At 39.7% G+C, this 14,455-nt stretch overlaps 1 pseudogene; it reads right to left on the minus strand.

Annotated features, from left to right (window-relative positions):
• Positions 1 to 881: 881 nt before the first annotated feature.
• Positions 882 to 4,519, minus strand: LOC109079972 (annotated as a pseudogene).
• Between the last annotated feature and the right edge of the window lie 9,936 nt (positions 4,520 to 14,455).

Here is a 14,455-nt window from a genome sequence, read left to right on the forward strand (position 1 = left end):
TAAGGCCCATGTACTCAGAAACAGCGTTTCTTAACACCTGCTACTGCAGAAAAACATAAGATTTGTCCCAGTCTATCTACTTAATTACAGCTAATACTGCCAGCCAATAAAAGTGAATTTTTAACCTTCATATGACCCACAATTTTACCACTTCACATAAGATTCAGTGCACTACACATTACCTCATACATCAGACTTTTTGGCATTTTAGTTGAAGTACCTCAATTTTAACCCTACAACTCCTAATGTTCCCTTGTTTTTTTTTTTTAATTAGAACTAGAAAGTGCAAAATCATATGGATAGTTTTGTCCTAAAGCTTGTCAGCCATTGCAACAGATACAGACTGAAGAGGGTTTTTCTAATTCAGTAAGCACTCAAATAAGATCTCAGAGCCTCGTCTGGCATATATGTGTTCAATCAATGCGTTTCAGCAGATTTAAGTTAGTTTTTAGTACTTGTCACCAAATAGTCCCTAAATGTGGTCTTTGTGCTATTCAGAAAATGACTGATGTACATTGATTCTAATAATGTCATATAAATATTTCAGTAAAAGACACTGTGGTAATGGAAGAATGTTTAATGAAAATCTAGTATGCTTCAAATAGTCTGCAATGTATGTTAGCTATTACGAGCTAGTGTTTCAGAGGGACAGTTCTGACATCTAGTTATTCATGTTTTGGCTTCACACTCAGTAACAAACACAGTTACAGAGTTAAAAAAAAAATACACAGTTAAAAACACTGAGTAAGAGGATTTCCAGCCACAAATGGGTCAGTATTGTTAAAAAAATAGTGCGCTCTCTTCTTCCCATCTCTCCTCAGCCGGTCTCAAGGGGCTTTGCTTGTCTCAAATGTGTTTTAGTTTGAGCCAAATCCTGGCCACTATTTTTTTGTTCGAAACGAGAATCTGAAAAAGAGAGGGGGGGGGGGCAGTTTGTCAGCAAAATGACAGCACCACAATGAGTCCATAAATACGGTCAGTGTAGAAAAGAGCTATACAAAATCTAAAACAGCATTCTTCTTTAGAGCAAGACTCTTAACTGTGCACGACATACGTTAACCGAGCACCTGTATCATGCTTAATAACCTCTCTGCCCATCACAAAAGACATGTCATAAACAGAGGTGCAAACATTCACTGATGCTCAAGAAGGAAACATGATGCATTAACGAGACGGAGGTGAAAACGTGTTGAAATTGACAACCTTTCTGAATAACAATTTCAATCATTTCCACTATTTGACTTTTTTTAAATCATTCATGAGAATTCTGTGAATTTTGTGATTATTTTTAATGAAAACAATGGTAATGGTAGCAATACTAATGGAAGGCAACAATAGTATAATGATCTCTAACTAACAAACTCAGTCGAAGATAAGAAGAAACTGGTTTAAATAAAAATCATAATTCAATCCAATACCTAAACATCTTTTATGACATCTCTGGTAAGGAGATTTTCCTTACCACAGGCATTTTTAGCTTGAAGACATTAGAGTACACTTCTTGTAAAGCTATTGACATTAAAACACATATCTCCTGTAAAGCTGCTTTGAAACAATATTCATTATTTTTATGATTTTGGCAAATGTATAACTCAAGATAGAAGGGTAAAACTTCCCACTATACTGCAAAAGCCACTCACGAGTCTTCAATAAATGAATAAAGGAACATCAATTTCAACAAGACAACGGCGGTTTACAGGTACACACACCTGCTTTACAATACTGCCATATGTATTTTATGTAACTTAAACTTTTACCTGTCAAAAGTTTGTAAGAAATACGATTTTTGAAAATGTTTTTGAATTACATCTCTTCTGCTCACCATGCTACATTTATTTGATCAAAAGTACAGTAAAAAGAGTAATTAATTCTTTTTTTTTTTTTTGTTGTTTTGTGATTTTTTTTTGTGTTGTAAGCTGATAAGTGCATAAGTATGGAAGGCCGTTTCCGCCACTGAATAAAAAAATAAAGTAATTATGACTTTTTATCTCACAATTCTGACTTTTTTTTTCTCAGAATTGTGATATAAACTCTAAATTGTGACTTTTTTTCTCAGAATTGTGAGATATAGGCCTAAAGTCGGAATTCTGAGAAAAAAGTTGCAATTACCTTCTTTTATTTTTTATTTAGTGGTGGAAACGGGCTTCCATACATAAGAGACTTCTTTCAAAAACATTTTAAAAAACTGCAATTATTCCAAATTTTTCACCGCTAGTGTCTCTGATATCTTGATGGGATAGCTACTTGGCTCCATTAAATCGGACTGTTCCATTTGCCTCCAAAAATTAATTGTCAAAAAGAGTCTTAAAAAAAGATGTGATTTCTAAACATCATAATTGAATATTTGAACTGAAGCTTAGTTGATTTAAGATTATTACAATTAAAACGGATGAATAAACACAAGTATAAGGACTGATGTGGCAGAGACCAAACTAGTTCAAAGCACTCACAGTTTCTGAATGGTGCTCTTCTCTTTGTTCTCCTCTGTAACGCTGGAGGGTGCGGCTTCTGACTGAGGAAGGGTCTCCAGGTTCACTTCCACCATCTTCTGCTCTGATCCCAGGACCCCACTGCAAGCACAGCAGGACGCTCAATCTGACTGAGACCACACATATCAAATCATTACGTACGCATGATGTCATTTCACTCAGAATTGTTTTATATGCTGTTGAGATTAGGGCAAACCAGCACACAAGTCACACTTGTATAATGCATCATTTATTGTTTATAACTTCCCTGTAAATTATTTCATGCTGGTTGACAGCAGGATTAAAGGCATAGCTCCACTAATAAATCCTAGCCATATACATAACATGTTTTCTTCTGCAGAACACACAAAAAGATATTTTGAAGAACACTGGACTCAATGGACACTGACACCGATTTTTCAAATATCTTCTTTTGTGTCCCACAGAAGGTTTGACAAAGTGAGCAGACTTCCATGTAATTCACAATTTGCACACAACATGCTGCATAATGAAATAATACAGCAGTTTAATAATATATATATATATATATATATATATATATATATATATATATATATATATATATAGTGAAATGATTTGTGTTAGCAGCACTAACTCCCTCTGCAACCCTGCTTCACCTCTTGTAGAGCTGTAGCTCCTCTTGGGCCACCAGCAGCTGGGCTTTGAGTTTGTTTCTCTCCTGCAGAACCTCCTTTAACTCCTGCATGGTGAATCGTGGTCGGTTTTTGGGTCTTTTAAGTCCACGACTAGTTGGTTTGGCCCAGCAGTCTGCTATTAAAATCAAGTTGTATATATAAGTGTTTGCACAAACTGGAAATTGACTGTGACTTTTTTAAATCAGAAACCTTTTGCTGTCAAGTTTTTTAATAAGTCAAATATCCAGAGACCATTCACATGCATTAAGGAACAATACATTAGGGTCAGTTTTTGATTTGTGTGCCTACTTTAACTCTAGATGCCTTTTTGGGGTTCCCACTTTGAGTTCTGCTCCTAAGCAATACACATAGTTTTGGCAAAGGAATATATGGACAACAGCATTTGTGGTATAATGATGACCACCTCATCCCTCCTTTGCTTTATGTATAAAAAGCAAAACTCTGGGTGACAGTGACACGTTTAGTTTGTAGGAAGTAAATAAACCCCATCCTTAAACTATTCTTGCTTTCAATAGTACGGTCACTGTCGGCACAGTAAAATAAACCCTAACCAGCTTTACAGCTCAGCAATACTGAAGTTTTTAACAGAACAATTATCCTAAGTGTTTCCAAGTTTAATATTTGTGCTTTTAAAATGATGGTGTTTACCCTAAAATTATGGACTGGAGTGCTGTGGATTATTGTGATGTTTTTTATCAGCTCTCATTCTGAACGGCACCCATTCACTGCAGGGCATCCATTGCTGAGACACTGATGCAATGATGCATTTCTTCCAGATCTGATGAAGAAGAAACAAACTCATCTACATCTAGGATGACCATTAAGAGTAAAATGTTCATTTTTGGTTGACCTACTCCTTTAAGTTTAAGGTCCTTTAATCGGCCCAACTCGCTTCCATTGTTTTGTGCCTCGTTTTTTTTTTAAGAAAAGGAAGGATGTCAAAATTATTTTGTGATAATCAACACTAATAAATGCTGTCGACTGAGTTATAAACGGAACCGAACGTGCACGAGTGGAGCCCTCGAGGGTGACGCACGCGCAGTGAACTCTACATGACCCCAGCACTCACAGTGTTAACAGCACCACTCGAAACCTTCCGCTACAACTCTCTCCGTCTCTCGCTTCATATCTCCAGCTCCATCCTCAGCTCCTCCACAGACAGGTTGTATTTGTTCCACCATGGGGTCTCAAACATCTCCAACACACGGACGATTTTGAACTGTAAGTCCGAGAACTCCCGGCTGCCTGTGTTGACTTTTAATAAATCTCTGCCGATCACGTAAGAAATGTCATAAACCATCTTCACAGTCATGTCCAGAACGTCCTTATCGAAAGCCTGCATGGGTGAACTGTCGTGTCTCCCCTCCGTTCTGACCCAAGACGAAACTGTGAAAATCACTGTAAAAATCAAAAACGAGGAATCTTTTCCCAGCTCACTGTCCCAGTGCACTCACAATTAGCCCGCCAACTTCCTCATGGCAAACTGGATCCTCTACTTTACTACTGCTTTACTTTGAGCGTTTTGGAGTGAACGTGTGAACCATCCAATGGCTGATCCGCTGCATGATCACAATCATGTTACAAAATGTATCACCTCATTCACCACACAAAGGAGACCGAAAGAACCCACTGGTATCATCACTCAGTTGGTTATTTAACCGTGTATAGACTTTTCTTTGAAAGCCTTTTGATTATCTATAAAGTTCGTATGTTATGAATGAACTTATTGTTATTTATTTTTTGTTTGTATTTAATTGATTGATTGACTTTCTTTTTTTTTGTCAGCCATAAAATATTAACTAAGAGTATCCCTGAGATTTTAAAATAAATATATATATTTTTATAACTACATTTGCATGTTTATTCACAGTTAAATGGTCACCATGACATGAAGGTAAACAAATAAATAACTTAGATTTTTTTTTAGTAAGGGTTTTATTTTTGATTGATGTTATTAGACATTTTTTTTTAAACTCTAGATTAAACTCACAAAACCCCTACAGTTCCTCTAACGAACACCCAGTTTGGGAAACCTTGATTAATGTAGTGTAAACGTTAATGGCACTTCATTTTGTTATGGAATATATTTTCTTACTCTTTGCATTTTTATATCGACATGGTACAAGATCATCCTATTTAAATCAATGTGATAAACGAGTTTATCAAAAAGTAGTCTGATTATATGTGTGAGTAATGGATTTTTTGTCATGTAATTAGGAATCAGTAACAGACTACAATTTGTAAATAATCAACCCAGCTCTGGTTGCAGAATATATAAGAAATACACATACATATGACATCGCTTTTATTCATATATCTGCAAAGGATAAAACAGAATATTCAGGCAGCTTGACCATTTAGGCTAAAACTTTGGGGGGGAATTATATTTAACAGAATTAATGTCAAAAAATCTGTTTGTCATTAAAAAATAGCTTCATTTATTTTAATTTAGTACTGCCCTGAATAATTTCAGAAACTTCTTGATGTGTCGTGTGTGTGTAAGTCCACTGTGTGGCAGTATGAAGTAGTGGCAGGTGAAAGCTCTCTTCACTGCTTTAATCACTGATTTAGTCACCTTATTTGTTGGTAAAACCATCCTTAGCTGTTTTTTTTTACGTCGCTATTGAGTAGCGTAGAAAGTAGCTTTATTCATTCTTATTGTTGGATTGTCAGGGTTGTTAGAAAAATACGATATTTTATCTCTTGTTTTCTTTAGGTAAGTTTGACCCTTTTGTAGCTGTTGGTAATATTTTTTGTGTTAGTCTCTTTGGTTAATTCGTTTCAACACGCCTGTTGAATGACTTTTTTCACACTTATGACTCAAGAAGATCATACACAGCTATTACAAAAGGTGCAAACATTCACTGATGCTCAAGGCAACACACTATACACTAAGAACCAAAAAAAAAAAAAAAAACAAACGTGTTTCATGACCTCCATACTAGACCACTGACTTAAGTTTCAATAGCTACTAGGTGGATGTCCTGCTTCATGCAGCCATATCTGTCTCTGCCCAATTTTTGTCATCACTTTTCATAAGTCGCATGTCAGGTTTCATATTGACATATTGTTCATAAACATTCATATTGTTATGTGACCATCTATTGCACTATAATCCATCACATTCACTACAGTTGCACAATTCCAGCCTGCTTATAATACTATATAAAGATCCACTGTACAAAAGGCTAAGATTTAATGACGCTGGTGCCATCTGCTGGACATTTAATTTGTTGCACTTTAGGATATACATATATTTCTGAATCACCTGACTATCATTCCTGTAATTTCATTGGTTTAGATCGGGAGAACTGAATGTCAGTCAAATGTGTTCATGCCCCGACATGTTACTATGTTGCTAAATCCTACGGCAGTTTTTGTAGTGCTTTCTCCGTGCTGATCTGGTCCGATTTCTAGCGTATTTTTGTTCATACTGTGTGCGTTACATCCTTAAAAGTAAGTAATTATATACTCTTTCATGTATATATATTGGTAGATTTAGTTTGCTGCTATGTTATATTGCCCCGTCTAAAAGTTCGTTTATTTCCTTTGAGGTAGATATCAATGCCACACATAAGCTCGATCGCATATTCATTGTTCAGCATAAAACACGCTGAATTAGATTTTGAATGTTACTTCTGGAATATTGTAATATAATATTATGTAAATTTATCTAAAGTGAATATGTGCATAAACCTGAGGTAAATGTACAGCTGCTGGACTTGTATAAATATGTCCTTATCTTTATGCTATTGCATTACTCTATTTTTTTTGTTCAGTAATGTTTCTGCCTCATCATGGTATCTACTGTATATTCATTATTGCTATTATTGTTCATTTATAGAACCACACACCCATACTGATGTATGAAGCAAAAGACAACAGTAAAGAACTTTATTGTGGACATGGACCAAGTGATTTATTGTTCTGCCTGAACAATCTGTAGCGGTTGTCACCTAGTTAAAGATCTGCACCTCAACAAACTTTCATACATGGACCAAGTGATTTATTGTTCTGCCTGAACTATTTGTGGATGTTGTTGTCTAGTTTAGAAAGACAGGCTACCTCAGATTTACCAGCAGTTCGACCACGTTGACAAGTCATCCCACCAAGATACTTAGATGACTTCTATGTTGACTACACAATGCCATGTGAGCCACTTCATTCTGATGAACAGCCCACAAATGGTGCAACTGGACCTGAACCAGGTAAAAAGGCCTGTCTTTAAAGATTTCCCATGTACTGAAAGCGGACCAGAACCAACGAAAACGTATGAGCACTGGATCAAATGAAAGAAGCTCATTTGTGGAGACATATCAGGGTTTGCCGCAGCCACTGCCACAGCCAAAGCCCCGTACTCGGACTTCTCCAAGGCGAATAATTGATGCAGATCAAAGAGTTCTCTCTTCAAGTCCATTTACAGCAGCCACTGAGGGCAGACCAGTTCTGCTTAGCGATCAAGACGATCTTCCTCAGCCCCATGAGGGCACTGCCTGTAGATTCACAAAGAGACCCTTTTGCATTCTCATTCAGTCAGTCACAAAGAGATTGATTATCTCACTGACAACCTAGGAGAACTGAGGCTACCAGGCTCTGCAAATCTGCTAACTTCAAATCATCCTTTCTCTCCTTATGAACCAACTCAAGCCCAGCACAAGTTAGCTAATCAAGAAGATGCAACATATCCTCATCTTGGCATTAGGCATGTAGACAGACTGCGTGATTACTACAACATAGACCACAGAGGCCATAACTATTTGTCCACTGACCAAAGAGATCGCAGCCAATCTTCCACAGCTGTTCAGTTTATGCCTCAGGACTACAGCCAAGAGACAGTAGCTACTTATGGGACTTATAAAGATCATAGTCTGAACAGCAGACCCGTCAGCTATTTCCCTTCCACCGAACCACACGGTTATCAGCAACCTCATCATGGTTATTCGGTTACAAGTCCAGTCTACCAAGATGAGAGACTTATGCCAAGGGATACATTAGCTCACCATGCATGCTATGAGAGACACTCAGACTGCTATGGTCGATCAGCTCCTACTCCTGCAGACAAATCGAGATTCTTGACCCCACCGACAGTACACAGATTATGCTCAGCCTGAAACATATCAGCCATACCACCCAGTGCGTCCTCCTTCTCCTAGTTATCCTCATGTAGAGCCCACCTACAGAGGTCCCATTCCCACCATTCCTAATTTTAGCAGTGAGGATCCCAGAGAGTTTGCACGACTCAAAATTGCACTGGAGAATTTGCTACCTGTTTTGAGGCTACAGAACGTTTCAAGTACCAAATACTCGTTGATCATCTGAAACAGGAGAATGCTTTGCTCATTGCAGACTCGTATGTCAACAGCAGGTCCCCATACACCAACACCATGAGGTCTCTAACTGCACTTTATGGGTCAACCACATCAAACTCGCACTACAAAGAATTGCAGAATTGATGGATGGCCCAAAAATCAGGAGTGGCGACATTAAATCCTTTAGAATGTTTGCCCTCAAAGTGCGCGCATTAGTTGGAATGTTGGACCAACTTGGAGCTAAAGGATGGACAGAACTCAAATGTGGTTCTCATGTTTTCACGTCTTCTTGCCAAACTGCCTCATGATCTTAAAGGCAAACTTCAGAAGGTTTGTCAACTCCCCCATTCAAATCCCAGTACCAACACTGATAGAACTTAGCGACTGGCTTGAATACGAGCTCAGAATACAAGAGGATGAGACACAGTATGCTAGTAATGTAAGCAGAGTCTACTCTCAGCCACAGAGAGACCAGCAAAGGAACTTCAAGCCAGTTTCAAACGATTTGCTACTGTCTTGCATGGTGGTGAGCAGAGTAAACCGGCAAGTGCTACAGCAGTTAAGAAGGAGAAACCAACAAAGTACTGCCCCTTCTGCAACACTGTACAGCATTACTTCAACCAGTGCGCTAATTTCAAACTGCTGAATCAAGATCAAGTGGAGTCCTGGCTGAAGTCAATCAGAAGTGCTTTAAGTGTGGCCGTGATCACCAGATCTCACAATGTAATCTTAAAGCCAAATGCAAAAAATGTGGAAAAAGACATTTAGAAATACTGCATGACTTCAATGCCAAAGTTAAACATGAAAAACAAGCTTCAGCAGAAAACAGTTGTCTTGTGAACTCAGAAGTAGAGACTTTGTATCTGGACAGACCAACTGCAAGCAGTAAAGTTCTTTTGAAGGTCAGTCGAGTGATCTTGAGAAATGGTGAGAAGGAACTTGACACATATGCCATTCTGGATGATGTTTCAGAGAGAGGACAATGGTACTGTATGAAGCAGCCACACACAACTTGAACTTCAAGGACTTCCTGAAGATATAGCCCTCCGTACTGTGAGACAAGACATACGGATCGTTCATGGGGAGGCTTGTTTCATTCTCAGTAGCCTCTGTATTTCAGCCAAAACAAATCTTTACCATTGAAAGAGCTTTCACAGCCAAAGAACTGAGCCTTGCAAAACATACTTATCCTGTTAAGTTGCTGCAAAAGAAATACAGACATCTACAAGGTCTGCCTATTCCCCAGCTGCAGCAGGCTTCAACCACTCTTACTCATTTGCTCAGATTACCCGCATTTAATCACAGCCACAGAGCCAGTACCGGTCTTGGACCTCCTGGTGGTCCTGCCGCTGTGAAAACCAGACTTGGGTGGACTCTGCAGGGCCCCTCAAAATTCCTTTCCAGTCAGCTCTCACCACAGCAGTGTCTATTAACCTCCACTTTGTCACCAGAAGCCGAACTGTTCAACAATGTACAGAAATTGTGGCAAATGGACACACTTCCGTACAGGAGTGAGAAATTGATCACAAGATCAAGGCAAGACACAGAAGCAGTGGAAATTCTTGAGGAGAAAACAATCAGGGTGGCAGTCGGAGACAGTCAAAGGTATGCAACACCCCTCCTCTGGAAAAGAAATCTTCCACCTTTGCAATCAACTAAAGAAGCAGTAACAGCTCATTTAAGAAGCACAGAAAAATGCATTTTGCAGAACACAGATCTTGCATCAGTGTACATTAATGAAGTGCAAAAACTTGAAAATGCTGGTTACATCTCGAAACTGACACCAGAGGAGGCAGAGAAAAGCCATCAAACATGGTACATACCACATCACATTGTTCAACACAATGAAAAACACAGGAATTGTCTTCAACTGCTCATTTAAGCACAAAGGAACAAGCTTAAATGACCATCTTCTGCCTGGCCCTACACTTGGACCAACCCTCTTAGGAGTACTTCTGCGCTTCAGAGAAAATGCTGTCGCTGTTAGCAGTGATATAAAAGGAATGTTCCACCAGGTGGGTCTGCTGAATGAGGACAAACCCTTTCTCCGTTTCCTTTGGAGAAACTTGGAACAGGGAAGAGCGCCCACTGTTTATGAGTGGCAGGTATTGCCTTTTGGAACAGTCTGCAGCCCCTGTTGCGCAACATTTGCATTGCAGAAACATGTATATGACCACAGCAAACCAGAAGAGGATGTGCATGCCTCAGTAGAGCACAACTTTTATGTTGACAACTGGCTGCAAAGTTTTCCATCAGCTGATGAAGCACAGACTCTTGTAACCAAGATGCAGAAACTCCTTTCAGAGGGCTGCTTTGAATTGAGACAGTGGGCCACCAACACTCCATCAGTAATCGCTCATTTCCGGATGAGCTGAAATCTGCAAACAGTCACCTTTGGTTCACTCAAAGTGGAGCAGACCCACAGGAAATGACTCTGGGCCTACGCTGGCAGTGCTCTTCAGATGTTCTTGGTTACAGATACAAAAAAACAGGAAAATTCTGTACCAACATTGAGGAACAGCTACAAAACCCTTGCAAGCCAATATGACCCATTTGGCTTCTTAATTCCATTCACAACAAGAGCCAAAATTATTATCCAGGGTTTATGGGACAAGAAACGTGAATGGGACGACCCAGATCTTCTCAAAGATCTACTTCAGGCCTGGCTGACCTGGCAAAGTGAGCTGTCACAATTACCACATGTCACATTCCCAAGATGCTATACCAAACCAAATACTGATCTATCAGTTAGCAGATGCACTCTTCATGTATTCTGTGATGCATCGGAACGTGCATTACGGATCAGTTGCATATATCAGTACAAGTGATAAACATGGCGAGACTCAAGTTTCATTTGTCGCGGCGAGATCGAGAGTGGCACCCAAACGACAACAGTCTATACCACGACTCAAACTCTGTGCTGCCCTGACTGGCGCTCAGCTGGCTGCCACTCTGAGGAAAGAACTGACCATCAAAATTGATCAAGAACTATACTGGACTGACTCCACAACTGTATTGACTTGGCTTCAGTCAGACTCATGCAAACCTACAAGGTGTTTGTCGGAACGTGGGTGGCTGAGATACAAGATCTTACAGACCCAAAAGCCTGGTGTTATATCAATTCAGAGCTGATGACATTACCAGAGGACTCACTCTCTCTAAACTTACAACACAAAGCCGCTGGAATCAAGGTCCACAGTTCTTAACTCAGCCAGTTAGTATTTGGCCCAAACAGCCACTTGATGCTGTAGGTGATGATATTCAAGAACACACAAGTTCTACTTTCTGTGGAGCGCTATCCTCCAGCCAAACTGATGTTCCAGATATCTCTCAGTACAATTCATTTCAAGGTCTGATTAAGGCTACTGCTATTTACCTTCATGGGGCGGCAGACAAAAGTGAACTCTCTGCTGACGACTACACACAAGCTGAACAGGAACTTCTGAGACTTTTTCAAGTTGAAAGCTTCCCAGAGGAAACAGCCCAACTCCAGTTAGGTAAACCTGTATCTTACTCTAGTCGTCTTCTTACTCTAGCCCCAGAGTATGATCACAAAGCCAAATTAGTCAGAGTAGGTGGACGCCTCCGCAGATGTAACCATTTGGACTCAAATACAGTCCACCCCATTGTCTTAGATCCATCTCACCCTCTTGTAAAGCTTCTGATTCAACATTACGATAACATCCTGTCACATCCAGGACCTGAACGTGGGTTCGCAGAACTGAGACGGAAATATTGGATCATAAGATGCAGAGAGGCAGTTAAAAAAGCACCAGTGCAGCTGCTTTGAATGTAAGAAATGGCGAGGGAAGCCAGAAATCCCCATGATGGCAGATCTTCCCCAGTCTAATCTTAGACTGTTTTGTCCAGCTTTCTATTCGACAGGCATTGATTGTTTTGGTCCATTCCAGGTTAAGTTTGGACGTAGATGTGAAAAACGTTGGGGAATACTGTACAAGTGCCTTACTACCAAAGCTGTTCATATTGAGCTTCTATCGAGCATTGACACAGACTCCTTTCTTATGTCGTTAAGAAGGTTCATAGCTCGCAGAGGTAAACCGTATGAAGTGCTCTCTGACCACGGTACAATTTCAAGGGAGGCAGCACAGAACTTCAGAATGCCTTCAGTAGACTTTACCCAACCCTGAAAGAGCTTCTGTCTTCTCAACAGATTAATTTCCGTTTAAACCCACCAAATGCACCGCATTTTGGAGGATCGTGGGAGAGAGAGTTTAGGTCTATCAAGACTGTACTGGGCAATTCTCTTGGTTCTCAATCCGTGCCAGAGGAAGTACTAATCAAGGTACTTGTGGAAGTGGAGGGCATATTAAACTCCAAGCCATTAAGTTTCCTTAGACATAGCAGATATAGACCCTGTGACCCCTAATTCCCTCCTTATGGGACGTCCAACCTCTGCATTACCACAAGTTGTCTATCCGGAATCAGAAATGCTCAGTCGTAGGAGATGGCGTCACAGCCAGATTCTAATTGATAACTTCTGGAATTGTTTCATACGGCATTACCTCCCAGACATGCAGCGACGACAAAAATGGCAAAGAGAATCAGAAAACCTTCAAACTGGTGATGTCGTGATGATTGTGGACCAACAAGCACCAAGAGCCCTATGGCAAATAGGTACTGTAGCCAAAGTAATTCCTGGACAAGATGGACGAGTTCGCACAGCTGTAGTGAATGTCAAAGACAAAAGTTACACAAGACCTGTGGCTCGTCTGATTAAATTGCCTGCCCTACCTGATGACACCAACAAAGATTAATGAGCCTTTTCATTATTTACAAATTTGTTAAACAAATTTGGGGGGCGGCTGTACAAAAGGCTAAGATTTAATGACGCTGGTGCCATCTGCTGGACATTTAATTTGTTGCACTTTAGGATATACATATTATTTCTGAATCACCTGACTATCATTCCTGTAATTTCATTGGTTTAGATCGGGAGAACTGAATGTCAGTCAAATGTGTTCATGCCCCGACATGTTACTATGTTGCTGAATCCTACGGCAGTTTTGTAGTGATCTCCGTGCTGATCTGGTCCGATTTCTAGCGTATTTTTGTTCATACTGTGTGCGTACATCTTAAAAGTAAGTAATTATATACTCTTTCATGTATATTGGTAGATTTAGTTGCTGCTATGTTATATTGCACTTCTAAAAGTTCGTTTATTCCTTTGAGGTAGTCAATGACACACATAAGCTCGATCGCATATTCATTTCAGCATAAAACACGCTGAATTAGATTTTGAATGTTACTTCTTGTTGTAATATAATATATTATGTAAATTTATCTAAAGTGAATATGTGCATAAACCTGAGGTAAATGTACAGCTGCTGGACTTGTATAAATATGTCCTTATCTTTATGCTATTGCATTACTCTATTTTGTTCAGTAATGTTTCTGCCTCATTGTATCTACTGTATATTTCATTATTGCTATTATTGTTCATTTATAGAACCACACACCCATACTGATGTATGAAGCAAAAGACAACAGTAAAGAACTTTATTGTGGACATGGACCAAGTGATTTATTGTTCTGCCTGAACAATCTGTAGCGGTTGTGTCACCTAGTTAAAGATCCGCACCTCAACAAACTTTCATACATCCACCAAAGGATGTAGCGGATAACTCACTCTTTATCCTTTTTCCTATCTGTCTCCAAAACTACTGAATAGTCCGTTTAGCAATGTTTGGGGACACAGACACACTCTCATTTAAGACTAGACGCCTAATAATCGTTCTTCACAGTTTGGTCTTGCTGTAAAAGTCTTCAGATCATGACCTGTGCCAAGCGACCAGTCAAGGCTCATCATCTGCATCTCTTCAGTCTTCTGTAATTGACCCTATGCACAGGTCAGTCAGTATTGTAAGCTAACATAGCCTCTTAATTATTGACATGAATGACGACCCGTGCATGCACGTCCTCCTCCGGCCCCACACTGTGGTGTCGCAGTCGTCCCGTGACAGAGACGCACTGCGCACCCCCT

Source organism: Cyprinus carpio, chromosome A5 (assembly GCF_018340385.1).
Source record: "Cyprinus carpio isolate SPL01 chromosome A5, ASM1834038v1, whole genome shotgun sequence".
NCBI lineage: Eukaryota > Metazoa > Chordata > Actinopteri > Cypriniformes > Cyprinidae > Cyprinus > Cyprinus carpio.